The sequence below is a fragment of the Falco punctatus genome, assembly GCF_963210335.1.
Source record: "Falco punctatus genome assembly, chromosome: 2".
Taxonomy (NCBI): domain Eukaryota; kingdom Metazoa; phylum Chordata; class Aves; order Falconiformes; family Falconidae; genus Falco; species Falco punctatus.
This window is the reverse complement of record NC_137581.1, coordinates 94,251,587-94,264,372: the sequence shown is the minus strand read 5'-3', so window position 1 is coordinate 94,264,372 and position 12,786 is coordinate 94,251,587. Positions and strand designations below refer to the sequence as shown.

Sequence of the window (12,786 nt, the reverse complement as noted above, 5' to 3'; positions counted from 1 at the left end):
CTGTCATGTCTTTCATAATCATTTTGGGGAAAAAAATGCATCAGCTCTTGGCACATCAGGTGTCCTTTTTCTGACTAAAATCTGATGTCTGTTTTGTTTTCATTTAACAACCGAAAATCATCTTTCCAACCAACCAGTGGCATAATATTTTTTCCCAGTGCCCTTGTCTCTGAAATCCTGTCTCTACAGACTTAAAGCAATGGCAGGTAAGTCTATGGATGTATTAAATCCATTGCCATCCCCAACCCAACCCAGTTGACTTTATTTATATTTGAACTGAGCTTGGCTCTCTTCCTCAAGGCCATTAAACCCAGCATTTTAAATTAATATTACAGTCTCACAATTTATGCTGTACTATTTGTCACAAGCACTACCAGATTTCTTTTTGAAACATCAACTTGCAAACTGCAAGTGATTGCACAAAACATTTTACTTGCACATAGCCCAGTCTTAGATTAAAACTTAATGGCTATACTCCTCCACTGTTCAAATACTGTGTGTACTGAGGCAATGCCTATCATAAAATGGCCCACACTGCAGGCAAAGAGTGAATAAACATGCCATAAATTCAAATGATGCTCTAACTGTGCAATTTAAGATGGGTTGTTTATGAGCCTTCACTGAAGAAACAGGCCATAGTTTTAAATGCTGAAAAGAACCAGAGAGATCTACTTAAGAAATACATTTTCCTTATTTAAAGGTCAGCTTTTAAACATTTTATTTCCATGGTATGGTATGGCATAGCATACAAAACACTAATGACAGACCAGTTGCTATTTTAGCTCACTTTGGGGCTTTAAAATATGGCCCTATTTTGATACAATAACACAGTCATGTTAGGAAGATCACTAGCAATGCTGACGGGTTATTTCCATAGCTCTAAAGCAAGTGTTGAAGCTCTGCAAAGTGGGTAAAACATGTAATATGCTGGGCAGTTCATCTTTACATCAGCAAATAATGTATTTCAGTAGGCTACCGTACACCTTAAGCACCATTCATCCTTAGTTAAATCCTGTAGAGGACAGAACTCTTGAACTCCTCGATACCTGGATCAAACTCTTCACTTTGGCCACCATGATCTATTGCCCGCATCACTGTAATTCTGGACCAGTCAGCAAGTACAGCTGCAGTCCTGCAAGTCCTCCAACTTACTCCAGGGGAGGCTGGGACTCTCACAGACCGTGGGTAAGAGACAGCCCTACCTTAGATACTCAGCATCACTTCAGAAGACCAAACCACCCAGGAAGCAGACGAGTGGCGGGAACGTGCACTGATAAGGGCAGATCAGCGTTGCTTGCACTTGCTCTTCTCCCCACTGTTTGTTGCCAGTGCCCCCCAAATCAACTGATGCTGCATTTAACAGCGCAGCCCTAGTTAGCACCAGCACAGGCTGCTGGGTCAGGAGTTAAACTCACTCACAGACAAATGCGGGTGTGAAAGGCCTTTATCTCCAAGCGAGGTCTGCATGAACACATCTATGAGGACCAAAACACTGTGGCATGCCTGTACTGGACATCTGTTTGTTGAAGCCATAAGGAAGACATGTCACTGTTCAGACATTTGTTCCTCAAGTTAAGAGAGGAGGAGGTGAGCTATCTTCACTTCCCTTACATTAACTTAGCACTTTTATAATGCAGCAAGTCAATACAGGACACAGAACATTACCATGTGCAAAAGTGGCTCACACCGTTGAGTAATACTGCTATTTTAAACCCTCTGCTGCTAAGCAACACTGACAGTATGGTTGGAGCATTTTGGAAATACCGAATGCTCCAGATCTCACACACACACACACACAAAGACACACGCGCGTGCTGCTCCTACACTGTACATATATCCAGAAGCTATTACAAAATGGGGCTTCAGTTTTTATTGGGCTAGCTCTCCATAGCATTGTAAGGACACACATTTGCACAGAAGGAGCCCCTTAAGAGATGCACAAACGTGGCCCCTTGATTTGTATTGAAGCATCCTAAAGGCACCGTATCTGGAAAGACTTTGCAGTCAGATGCTTGTGTCGGACACTCAGCTAAGAAAGAAACCAAAAAATATACAGTCTCCTTAATGTGAGATTACACCACAGGCTGGGATCACCTCCAAATATTGCACCTACGTGAACTGTCCAAAAAATGGCAGTTTATGTCCCTTCTTTTAAAAGCTATAAGGTTATTTGTGACCAGAAGTACAACCCAAAGAGTAATTGCTGACTGCTAACATGAAAAATTTCCAATACTTGCAGAGCAACAGAGACAGAAGAGAGCACAGGGAAAAGACAACATTTGATATCTTAGGAGGCAGCCAAGACACGGGAGGACTTTGGTGAAACTGCACTTAGAGCAACAGATATGTTAAACATCTCTATTAACCTACAGTTCAGTAGGAGAAGTGGTGAAACCAAGCTTGGAAGGCTCTAACCCAGGGTCTGCCAGCAGTTAGCCCCTTTAAACTGGTCTCCCTGCGTGGAGGACATTTGCACTCCTCTCTTTACCAAGCAACTGGCACAAAATGGCCTGGTACCCATTAACTCTGTCTCCTCGTGGATGGACTGTTTCACAAGGCTTGTCTGTGTTTCCTCGGGCAAAAGTGTACCTGTGAGATACGCCTGATTGAGAAATGTTTCCTAATTTTGACAGAACATACTTCAAACTTTACATAAGCTGACTCCTCTCATTGTTATTCTCTTTTATTCAAGAGTACTTCATTTTGCCACAGACATTAGCGAGGTTACAAATATTCATGTCTCTCCAACTATTAATTTTATGGCATCTTTCAATTCACTGTATATTTACCCGTCTATTAACTTACATGGATGATTTCATTGCTAATCATTTCTACGAACACCCTTTTAGACATATGTGACTTCAATACTGAAGATGTAGGTGGCTGGAAAGACTTGTTTGTCTTCCTCCTCCTTCCTGCGATCTAAAATTAAAATGATGTGACCAGGACAGCGTGCCTCACACATCCTATGCTTCTTTGACAGATAACACAGGTCTAGACCCAATTTCTACCCAAAAAGTGAATCACTGAGGAATGGCAAGTCAAAGCTTCTCTTAAGTAGGCACACTACAGTCTCCAGGGGAGGGTGCGACGTAAGACAGATGTAGAACCCAAATTTGGGTATCACAAAGGTACCATTAAGTAAGAGGCTTTGGAAAAAACTGTGTTTATCTTCCAGTTGACTGATTTTTACTGGAACAGCCTGATTTGGTCAGATAAGAACTACAGTACTGCAGACTATTCTGTAGTTGAAAAAGGTCTTCCTAACTATAGAAAATGCATTTAAGATAGCGTCTCTTTGGACCATTCTCTGCTTATTCTAAAATAAGGTCCAACAGTCCACTTTCCCTGATTAACAGCACCTGGTAATCCTAATCCCATCACATATGTCTCCCTGATCTGCAACATGAATATCTTGATGATCAACTACTATGGAAGACATTGTTCAAGCACAGCGACCTTCAGCCTGCATTATTTAAAAGCCCTCTTCAGTGATTGAAAGGCAACTCTTTTCTCTCTTTTCATCACGACACACTGCAAAACAAGAGACTACAGCATGACTAATGAATCCCTGAATTCCCATCTGCCAACACAAGTCAGTCAGTGTTTCACCCGCTCGCCCCCAACTACTTAGCGCTCCAAGGTGTCTGTTGAGCACTGCACCTCACCCACCTTAAAATGGGATCACCAAGAGCTGCAGCACACGCCATACAACCGAGTCTTCCTGGCAGGGCACCAGACACCTCTTGCTTGCGTATGCTGTTAGACAACAGTGTATTTTTGATAGCTTTCTCTTCTTTTGTTCCACTGTCAAGTTTAATTGGTTGTAAATCACAGAAGACCACAAATAGAGATCATTTTCATTTCCATGTCCAGTATCAAGGTCTACCTTCATGACTACTGGAACATGAGACAGGCACAGATCACATGCAGTATGTAATTTAATCATTTGTTTGCAAATTTTCTGTTCTTATTAGAAGCGTCTTTACATTAAAACCCACAATGCCAAGAAAAAAAAAATTAAAATACTGCTTTCTGCAGCATTTCCTGCCAAATTTAAATGTCAGGATGAAAAACTGAGCAATTAATTTAGACATGCTTAAAACAATGTACCTTCAAGGTCCAAACTATTGGAAGTGGAGGAGGCAGTGGAAGTGAGGGAGCTGAGTCTCCTCTGCCTATTTCAGTTGTCACTCAATGACCTGGTTTGGTTGCTTCACCCTGTGAAATGCAACCGACCTGCTGAGGGTACCTTGCCCACCCTGCTGCTCTGCTGTGTGAGGGTATTCTTAATCTGCTGAGAAGCAACCACGTGCTGTAAGCTGTCACCATCAGCGAAGTATTACTGCATTAGCACCTACAAGGCTCAATTAGGGAGAAGGGTCCTGCTGTGCTAGGCATGTCACAAATGAAGAAAGCAGACTGCTATAATCCTAGACTGAATTCTCTGCTATATAGATAAATTGCAGGAGCTGAACAAAAGAAATAGATGGGAGGGAATATCCCTCAATTAAAAGGATACAGCAATAGTGAAATCAGGGCACATTTTATCAAAACCTGAGACTTCAATCAGACGTTTGATATTGTGGCCAGCCTGATACTAGGTGTATTGGCTAAGCATCACTTTTCCAGACAGGGAGCTCTTTCCACGTGCACACAGTAGCAAGCACTATGAGGAACCATAAAGTGTATGCAAAAAAATGCACGGTGAAAGTGCAAGTTGAGTGAGAATTCATATCCAGACCAAGCACATTTCAGAATGCCTTGTTTGTTCACATGAAAAAAAAAAAAAAAGAAAAAAAAAATTACATAATCAATTTTTGTGCTTTTGGGAACATACTTAGTAACAATCCAGCAGCAGGTCAGCTCAGAGCAGGCAAAAGTTGGCATCGCACCACTATATATCATTACAAAATCCCACTAGCGTATGCACAGGATACTGCAATTACAAAAGGAGTTGGGTTTTTCCCCTCATCACTTCTTGTTCACAAGAACACAAAGGTCAACTGCGGCTTAAATAAGTAGCGACTGCTCAATGTTGTCACAGAAAAAGTCAATGGGAACACACTAGTCATACTGCCATGAAGATGCAAAGGACAGGGGAAAGACAATGGCAGTCATTCATTTTTTAAAATGACGTGTTGCAGCAAGACTCTGGGCAGCACTTCCCTTAGCAGCAGCAAATATGATCGAATACCACCCCCTCTTCTTTCACTTGATTTTCCAAACAGAACAAAGAACAAATGTTAAGTAGCATCACCCATCCTTTACTCCTCCAAAAACTCTTTCATGAGCACCTGGTTATACAGAATGATGCCCAGCCTCTCAATTTCTGATGCATCGTAACCAAAGCTGTCACAGAAAAAAACAAATATTATCCCTATGAAACTGGAAACAATTTATTTCCATGGCAGCAAGGACAGTGATGAGCAGCTCTGGCAAGTATCTTGAGAATTATTAGAAGCATGACATGGATCAGATGATTTACAAACAACATAAATAGTGCAGGAGGTAACGAGAGCAAGCAATAGCCTTTGAAGTGTGAGAATCATCACATTTAGACTTCTCTTTCCCTTTCATCCCTGTGCAGGGTCAGGAGAAAACTGTCAGCACAGATGGATAAACAGCGCTGGAGGAGGTATGATGGCATCTCTGAATCATAATGCTGTAATCCCAAGGTGGGCTTGCAACAGCTGGCATCTGTGTGAGAACAGCAGTAATTTTAACGATTTTCAAAGTGAGGTGTAAGCTTTGTTGAATCTATGCTCTACAACACTGTCAACTGTTGGCACTGAAACAGTCCAACACCCTCTGTACTACTCTGTGGAAGCTGCACATCTAAACCAACATCCACACAAAACTCCACTTCATCAGTGACATTAGTGTTATCCATCCCCAGCTTTGAGTGGACTAACATGTAAATTCAAGGCAACACAAATGCACAAGGAGAACCCAAATCAGGTTCCCAATCATTCATCCTGAGAACAGGGTTTCACTCCCTCCCTCCACCTGTTAGTCCATAAATGCCCTAAGTTATCAGAGGATCCCACCTTAACATTGTTGTGTCTGGGCTCTTTACAACCTTGAACTAGAATTTTGGCTCCAAAACTAACTTAATTAGATACATTCATTGTCAACCAACAACAGTTTCTGAAACTGGACGTTTGCTAAAAAAAAACCCAAATTCTCTAATTTAAGAGTATAAACAGTTGCACATCAGCTAGAAGTTTCTACACTGTGATAGAAGTCTAAACTCCCTGTAAAGTTCTTTTACGTGGATTCACTTCATTTTGTTTATTATTAATACTGAAGATTGCTAGCAGAACATTTTGAGAACAATATTGCTAACACCATTATGACAGTGCAACCTTGAAGGCACCTTGAAGACTGGGCAGTATTGCAGCAATGCCAGGGCTAATCCACTCAAGAAAATCAAGATGAAGTTCCTCACTTGACATTTCTGTGAACAAGGTGACAAAGTTTTAACAAACCCATCACTGAAGCTACTCTGTATAAAGACAACTCAGAAAGTTTTCACAGAGATTATATCCATGTATCTTCACATAAATATGTAACTGAAACAAACAGGTATAACAATTGGGTAGCGAAAATTATTTTCTTCTATGTGGAGCAACAAAACATTCTGCTATCCCCTTCAGGTTGTTCAGCCTCACATTACACATCAAGAAACCTCCCCTCAGCTAATGAGAAGTGTGCCAGGGACAAGCTCTGAAAGAAGCTAGACCTGACATCTTCCCGTTTAGGTAATTATCTTTTGCAGCCATCAACTATTTTTGAAGTAATAGCATGGGAAGATAAGCACTATGAGGGTGCACCCATCCCCCAGGAAATAAACACATCCATATGTATACACACAGAAAAAACATCTATAGCATGATGTTTGGGGGAACATGAGAACAGGAATTTTGTGTTGCTTAAAAAATATAAGTAATGATGCCCAGCTGTGTCGGAGCAATAGCCATCTAGCCCAGTATTCTGACTCAGAGAATGACAAAAGCAGATGCTGATTAGAAAGATCATGCAATTCCAGCCATTTTTTGCAGCTCTTTCCTCTTATAATCCCTGAGGATCTGGAATTGCTTCATTAGAGAAGCTAGTGGATACTTGGAACCTACCACTGAAATTTCCCCTAAAATCCTGAATCCTCTCCTGCCTGTAAATTACAGCCTACCAAATTTAACCCTCATTGTGACAGATGCTGCAGAACTTGATCAACAGCAGCACATAGATTTCAATTACAAAAAAAGCCTCAAAACAAGACACAGGCAGGTATCTGCAACTCATTAATATCTGTAACTATTTTTCCTTTCACTGTGTATTTCAAAGAGTGAAAAAGTCCTCCTTTAAGTTAGTTCCATTCCTGTTTGTTCTTTTGGGAGCACTTAAAAGTTGAATTCTATCAAAAATTACCGAAGCCAAGCCAATGCGCATTGGGGAACCTGGCAGAAGAAAGTAGGTGCTGCTTTTATTTCTCTTCTAAATGGCATGAAGGCCCTTTCCAGGAAAGAATATTTTTACATTTCATTGCCCTCTTTTAATCCACCATTTTTGTAATTGTTCCCCCTGAGTTCACACTCCTGGACCACATCTCATTGCTTCCACAGCATTACAGCCCTACAAGGGACCAAGAGGCCACCACCACAGTATTACACAAAGCCAAGCTCAGTTACCTGAGTTTACTGTAGCTCTGAAACAGATGCTACCACCATGCTTAGCCTTGGTCAAGAGCCAGTAACAAACCCCAGGCCTTATTTTCTTGAACTCTTGCATAAAGTAAGATGGTTGATTTCTATGCAAAAAAAAGCCACATATTGAAGTTAAATTCCCACCCTTGAAGTCCGCAGAGAAGGGTGCCCCATACAGCAAGCAAACTGTTTAAAGGGTTATCCCTGCGCCAGTTTGGTTTACTGTCTAGCCAGGAAATGTTTCTGCCTCCCTCTGCTCAAAGGATGTCAGTGTTACTCAAGTTTAGCAAGAGCAGCCGTTATTCTGGCTGAAGGCAACAGAACATCAGCCTTTGAGTATACTAATGACAGAAAAGCTTTGGGGCAAGAAGAAAAGCCCAGGGGAAGAACAAGTATGTGAATGGTATCATTAACGTTTTGATCCATGGAAAAATATCTTCCTTCAGACTGGAGCCTAGTTAAAGGGCTGTGTAACATGCTGATACCTTTTTTAAACTCGATATGGAAGCATTGTGATATTATTACAGTGCCACCAGATTACAGTAAGTGGCATGTGACACTGGCTCCACAGAAATCTCTTCTGGTGGCAAATGTTAGCTGATGTTTTGATGTACCTGGCAAGCCCAAGGAAGCAGGATCTTAAACATTTAAACCTCAAACAATTAAAACCAAGCTTATAAAGCACTGCCTGCATTAGCCTGACATAGCATACTTGCTCTAGATCAAGGGTACCCCCCCGCCTTCATAGCATGCTTGAATAGACTTGGGCTAAAAGCTAAGCACAGAAGCAGCCAGAAGGAGTTGGAAGGATGTCCAAGTGGAGACCAGTGATGAGTGGTGTTCCTCAGGGGTCAGCACTGGGACCAGGACTGTTTAACATCTTTGTCAGCAACATGGACAGTGGAATTAAGTGCACCCTGAGCAAGTTTGCCGATGACACCAAGCTGTGTGGTGGTCAACACACTGTAGGGACAGGGTGCCATCCACAGAGACCTGGACAGGCTTGAGAGGTGGGCCTCTGCAAACCTCATGAAGTTCAACAGGGCCAAGTGCAAGGTCCTGCACATGGGTCCACACAATCACAAGCACAAATACAGGCTGGGTAGAGAACGGCTTGAGATCAGCCCTGAGGAGAAGGACTTGGGCCTGTTGACTGACAAGAAGTTCAACTTGACCTGGGAATGTGTACTTGGAGTCCAGCAACTGTATCCTGGGCTGCATCACAAAAAACAAGGCCAGCAGCTCAAGGGAGGTGATTCTGCCCCTCTACTCCACTCTTGGAAGAGCCCACCTGGAGTTCTGTGTTCAGCTCTAGGGCCCCCAACATAAGAAGGACACAGACCTGTTGGAATGAAGAGGATAGCCACAAAGGTGATCAAGAGGGCTGGAACAACTCTCCTATGAAGACAGGCTGAGAAAGTTGGGGTTGTTCAGCCTGAAGGAGAGAAGGCTCTGGGGAGACCTTCTAGCAGCCTTCCAGTACCTAAAGGGGGCCTGCAAGAAAGCTGGAAACAGACTTTTTACCAGGGCATGCAGTGATAGGACAAGGGGAAATGGCTTTAAGCTGTAAGAGGGTAGACTTCAATTAGATATTAGGGAAAAGTTCTTTACTGTGAGAATGGTGAGACACTGGAGCAGGTTGCCCAGAGAAGTTGTGGGTGCCTCATCCCTGCAAGTGTTTAAGGCCAGGCTGGATGGGGCTTTGAGAAACTTGGTCTAAGGGAAGGTGTTGCTGCCCATGGCAGGGGTAGTGAAACTAGATGATCTTCCAACTCAAACCATTCTGTGATTCTATAAGAATCAGGGAAAAGCTCCCTTGTTGCTGTTAGGCCAACAATGCCCTTGTGGTTGAACCAAGTTGTATTAAATCGAAGCACATCAATCAAGTGGCCAGTCCCTTCAGGCTCTCTCAACAGCCAGCATTGCCAGAGCATGCCTGATACCAGCTGCTGCCTCCAAAGAGCTCTTCTACAAGGTCCCTCCTGTCACCCCACACTGTTAGCTAAAGAAAGCCTCCTCAGCTACAAGGCTAAAGTTAGCTGGTAACATAGAAACGCATTCTCACTACCCACATCTCCAGATGTCAGATTAATTTAAGCATATTTAACCATATTCAAAATCTATGTGTGGCCAGGAAAACAAGTGTACTAATTTGTGCCTGTAGGAACTTCAACTGGCAAATCCAGAAGCAACACAGAAGTGATAAACAGGTTAGATATTGGAAATAATCATGCATTTAGTCTTGGCCGTAATTTATATATATAGGGCTTTTAGCAAGCAAAAAGCATTTGCACAGAGACCTAGAAAATGAAGCACTGCCAAAAAGATCAGCTGCTAGAAGCAACACTGCCATCTCATGATTTTATTTCAAGTCTCATGATATTTGGTGCTTTTATCAGGGCTTCAGCTTCTCAACTGTTAAACCTCAGCTGCAAGCTGTTTAAAAAAAAACAAACAAAACAAAACCAAATTTTCTAGCCTCCATGTCTTCTGAGAAGAAGCCTAAGAACATAACCAATTTACAAACAGGCAAAACTGAAGAATCCAAAGTACACAGTTTAAAAACAAACCACGTGCTTCTGGGTCATGACTTTCCAACAGCCCAACCTTCGGCATCAGACTGCCATCCTCAGAAGTTAGGTAAGTGTATCTGGAAACTCAACACATGAGTTCGCAGACTGATTTGAGAAGGTTTGTCCCTCTGCTCTACCAGCTCCAGAGCTCAACTTTTAGGCACCAGAGGGGGAAAAAAAACTGTCAAAGATAAGAGCCCACACCTTCCTTGCACCACAGCTGCCAGAAGTGACCAGTACGTCCCAGAGCTCATCAACTTCTTTCCTAGTTCCTAGCAAAAACTAATACCTGATGGACAAAGCATCCACAGATCCCCACTCCCCCACTGGCAATTTACCGGCAAAAGGGCTTTACAAATAGGCTGTGGTTTTGCTGTTCACAAGCACGTGAGGAGTCATTTAAACCTGAAGAAATAAGGCCTTTTGCTGCTCAGAGCAATGCCTTGCTCTTCACCTGAAAAGGATGGAGGCACAACCTAGACACCAACTGCTCTCCATGATGCTTCTCACCCCTACTCCAGCTTCTCTCCACCGTGCAAACACTCCATGCTCTCCCTGGCATGCAGACCTGCTGACATGCTTTCTCTGGCCCAGCAGAAGCAGGGAAGAGCCCTGTACCCACAACAATTCAAAGCATCCCCTCAGCACTAAACACATGGTTTCTTACTAACGGCTCAAGGCCTCTCTTGATTTTATCCATTTCATTTCATCCACAACAGCTGGAAGGCTTCTAAGTAGCTTTAACTACCTGTGGGGTTGAATTATTTTGGAAGGGCAGGGAAAGACAAAGCCAGACTGCAGATACTCCCAAACAGAAGGAAGCAAGCCTCACCAAGGAGCACACAGGGCAGAGCACCCCGAGTCCCCCCCGCTGCCTGACCCCAGACAGCCTGCAGTTACAACCCAGAGCCAAAGCTGGCAGGAGCTGCGCTGTGCTTTGAGGCTCAGGGTGAGTTTCTCCCAGGCCACATCTGCTCACAGAGGCAACAAAACCTTAACACTCAGCAAAGGAACACGTGCAGCTTTGAGAGCTGTACTCTTGGTGGTAGGTCTTGATTCAAAGAATCCCCACAACAGCAGATGCCCTAGAAGGACTCTAATTTTTTTCCCCTCCAAACTTCACTTACAAAGGAGAGATTCTTCTGGGCTATTGGTTTCCAAAGGATCAAACTTGAACAGCAGAGCCCATGATTTTTCCTTTGCAGAGGAGCACCAGTAGAGGCCACCACAAACCCAACTGAGCAGGTTTTCAGTTGCACAGGCAGGTGTGTTGGTTCACCCACACTGAGAGGAAAAGGGACTGGAGGTGGGATCAGGGCTTCAGCTACATCTTGACTAGTATTTGAACAAGGCATCAAAGTGAGCCTCATCACTGGCAGCCATCAGAAGCTTTTCGTGAATTATTCACAGTTTTTGGTTTTATTCCCCTCTTCTTCAGTTTGAAGCTCATTATTACACTCAGAAGAACACAAGTAAAAGAACCAGCATTTCCTGGGCATCATGCAAAGTACTGTGGCATTCAGCAAGGAGAAATCCCATCGAATTTTTACCAAGAGAAGATGGGGTTCAGTTGTCATCACTATACCCTCTTGCAGTTCACAATAAAGCCTAATCTACTGATGTCAAATCCCACTGCAGCTAGGAAAAACTAATACAGGGCAGTTATTTTTCTTGTCAGTTTTGTCCCCAGTTAAGTCATCGCTTCAAACTCCTATATATGGACACCCCATCCTTATACCCACTCCCTTCTTAGGAACAGCTACCAGCCAGACTAAGTACACAGAAAACAGGCAAGGGGCCACATCTGTGCCACCAAACAAGGTTGCTTCAATTTAAGAGTTATAAACTGCCACTGGACTAAAAAATGCAGTGTGACCAGGCCAGTTCAAGCCAAGACTTGTTTCAGAGCTTATACACACCAACATAAACTCCAGTCTAAAATGCTAATTTTGCTGGTCACCAACTATACATTTTCTGTAGGTGAGGAGTTGTGGAAGGGAGATATACTCAATGCATTTATTTTTGGCTGATGCTCCTGAAGGAAGACAACTGGAGTTAAGGGCAGGGTGAAAAGAAACTATTAAAAAAAGTTAATGAACTAAATACCAACAAGGTGATGTGGTCTTTGGTAATACCGAAGTACTTAAGCCTGCAATTTCAAATATTGCAATCTTCCAGCTCTCCCTTTTCTACTTATATGCACTTCCATGCTGTGGCTTGAGGTGGGATCAGCAGATGAGCAATATGCCTGTAAGTTTACGAAGACCATTTATTTTATCATGATATTTGAATACTAGTCCTTTTTTCTTAGTGTTTTTCCATAACATTCCTCACAAAAAAACTCCCTTCCTAGCTGTATTTTTTATTTCTATTATGCTATTGACTATAGATCCAAAAATAAGATAAAGCTAGGTGCTCATTACTGCACATACGATCATTATTTAAAAGACATGCCTCAGCTGCAGGTGTCAAGGTGAGAAGTCCCAGTAATAGTTCAGAGACTGTTT

At 42.8% G+C, this 12,786-nt stretch overlaps 1 protein-coding gene across 2 annotated transcripts in view; it reads right to left on the bottom strand.

The window, feature by feature from the left end:
- Window positions 1–12,786, bottom strand: part of GPM6B (glycoprotein M6B) — a 112,065-nt gene that overhangs the window by 65,641 nt on the left and 33,638 nt on the right. The window lies entirely within an intron of this gene.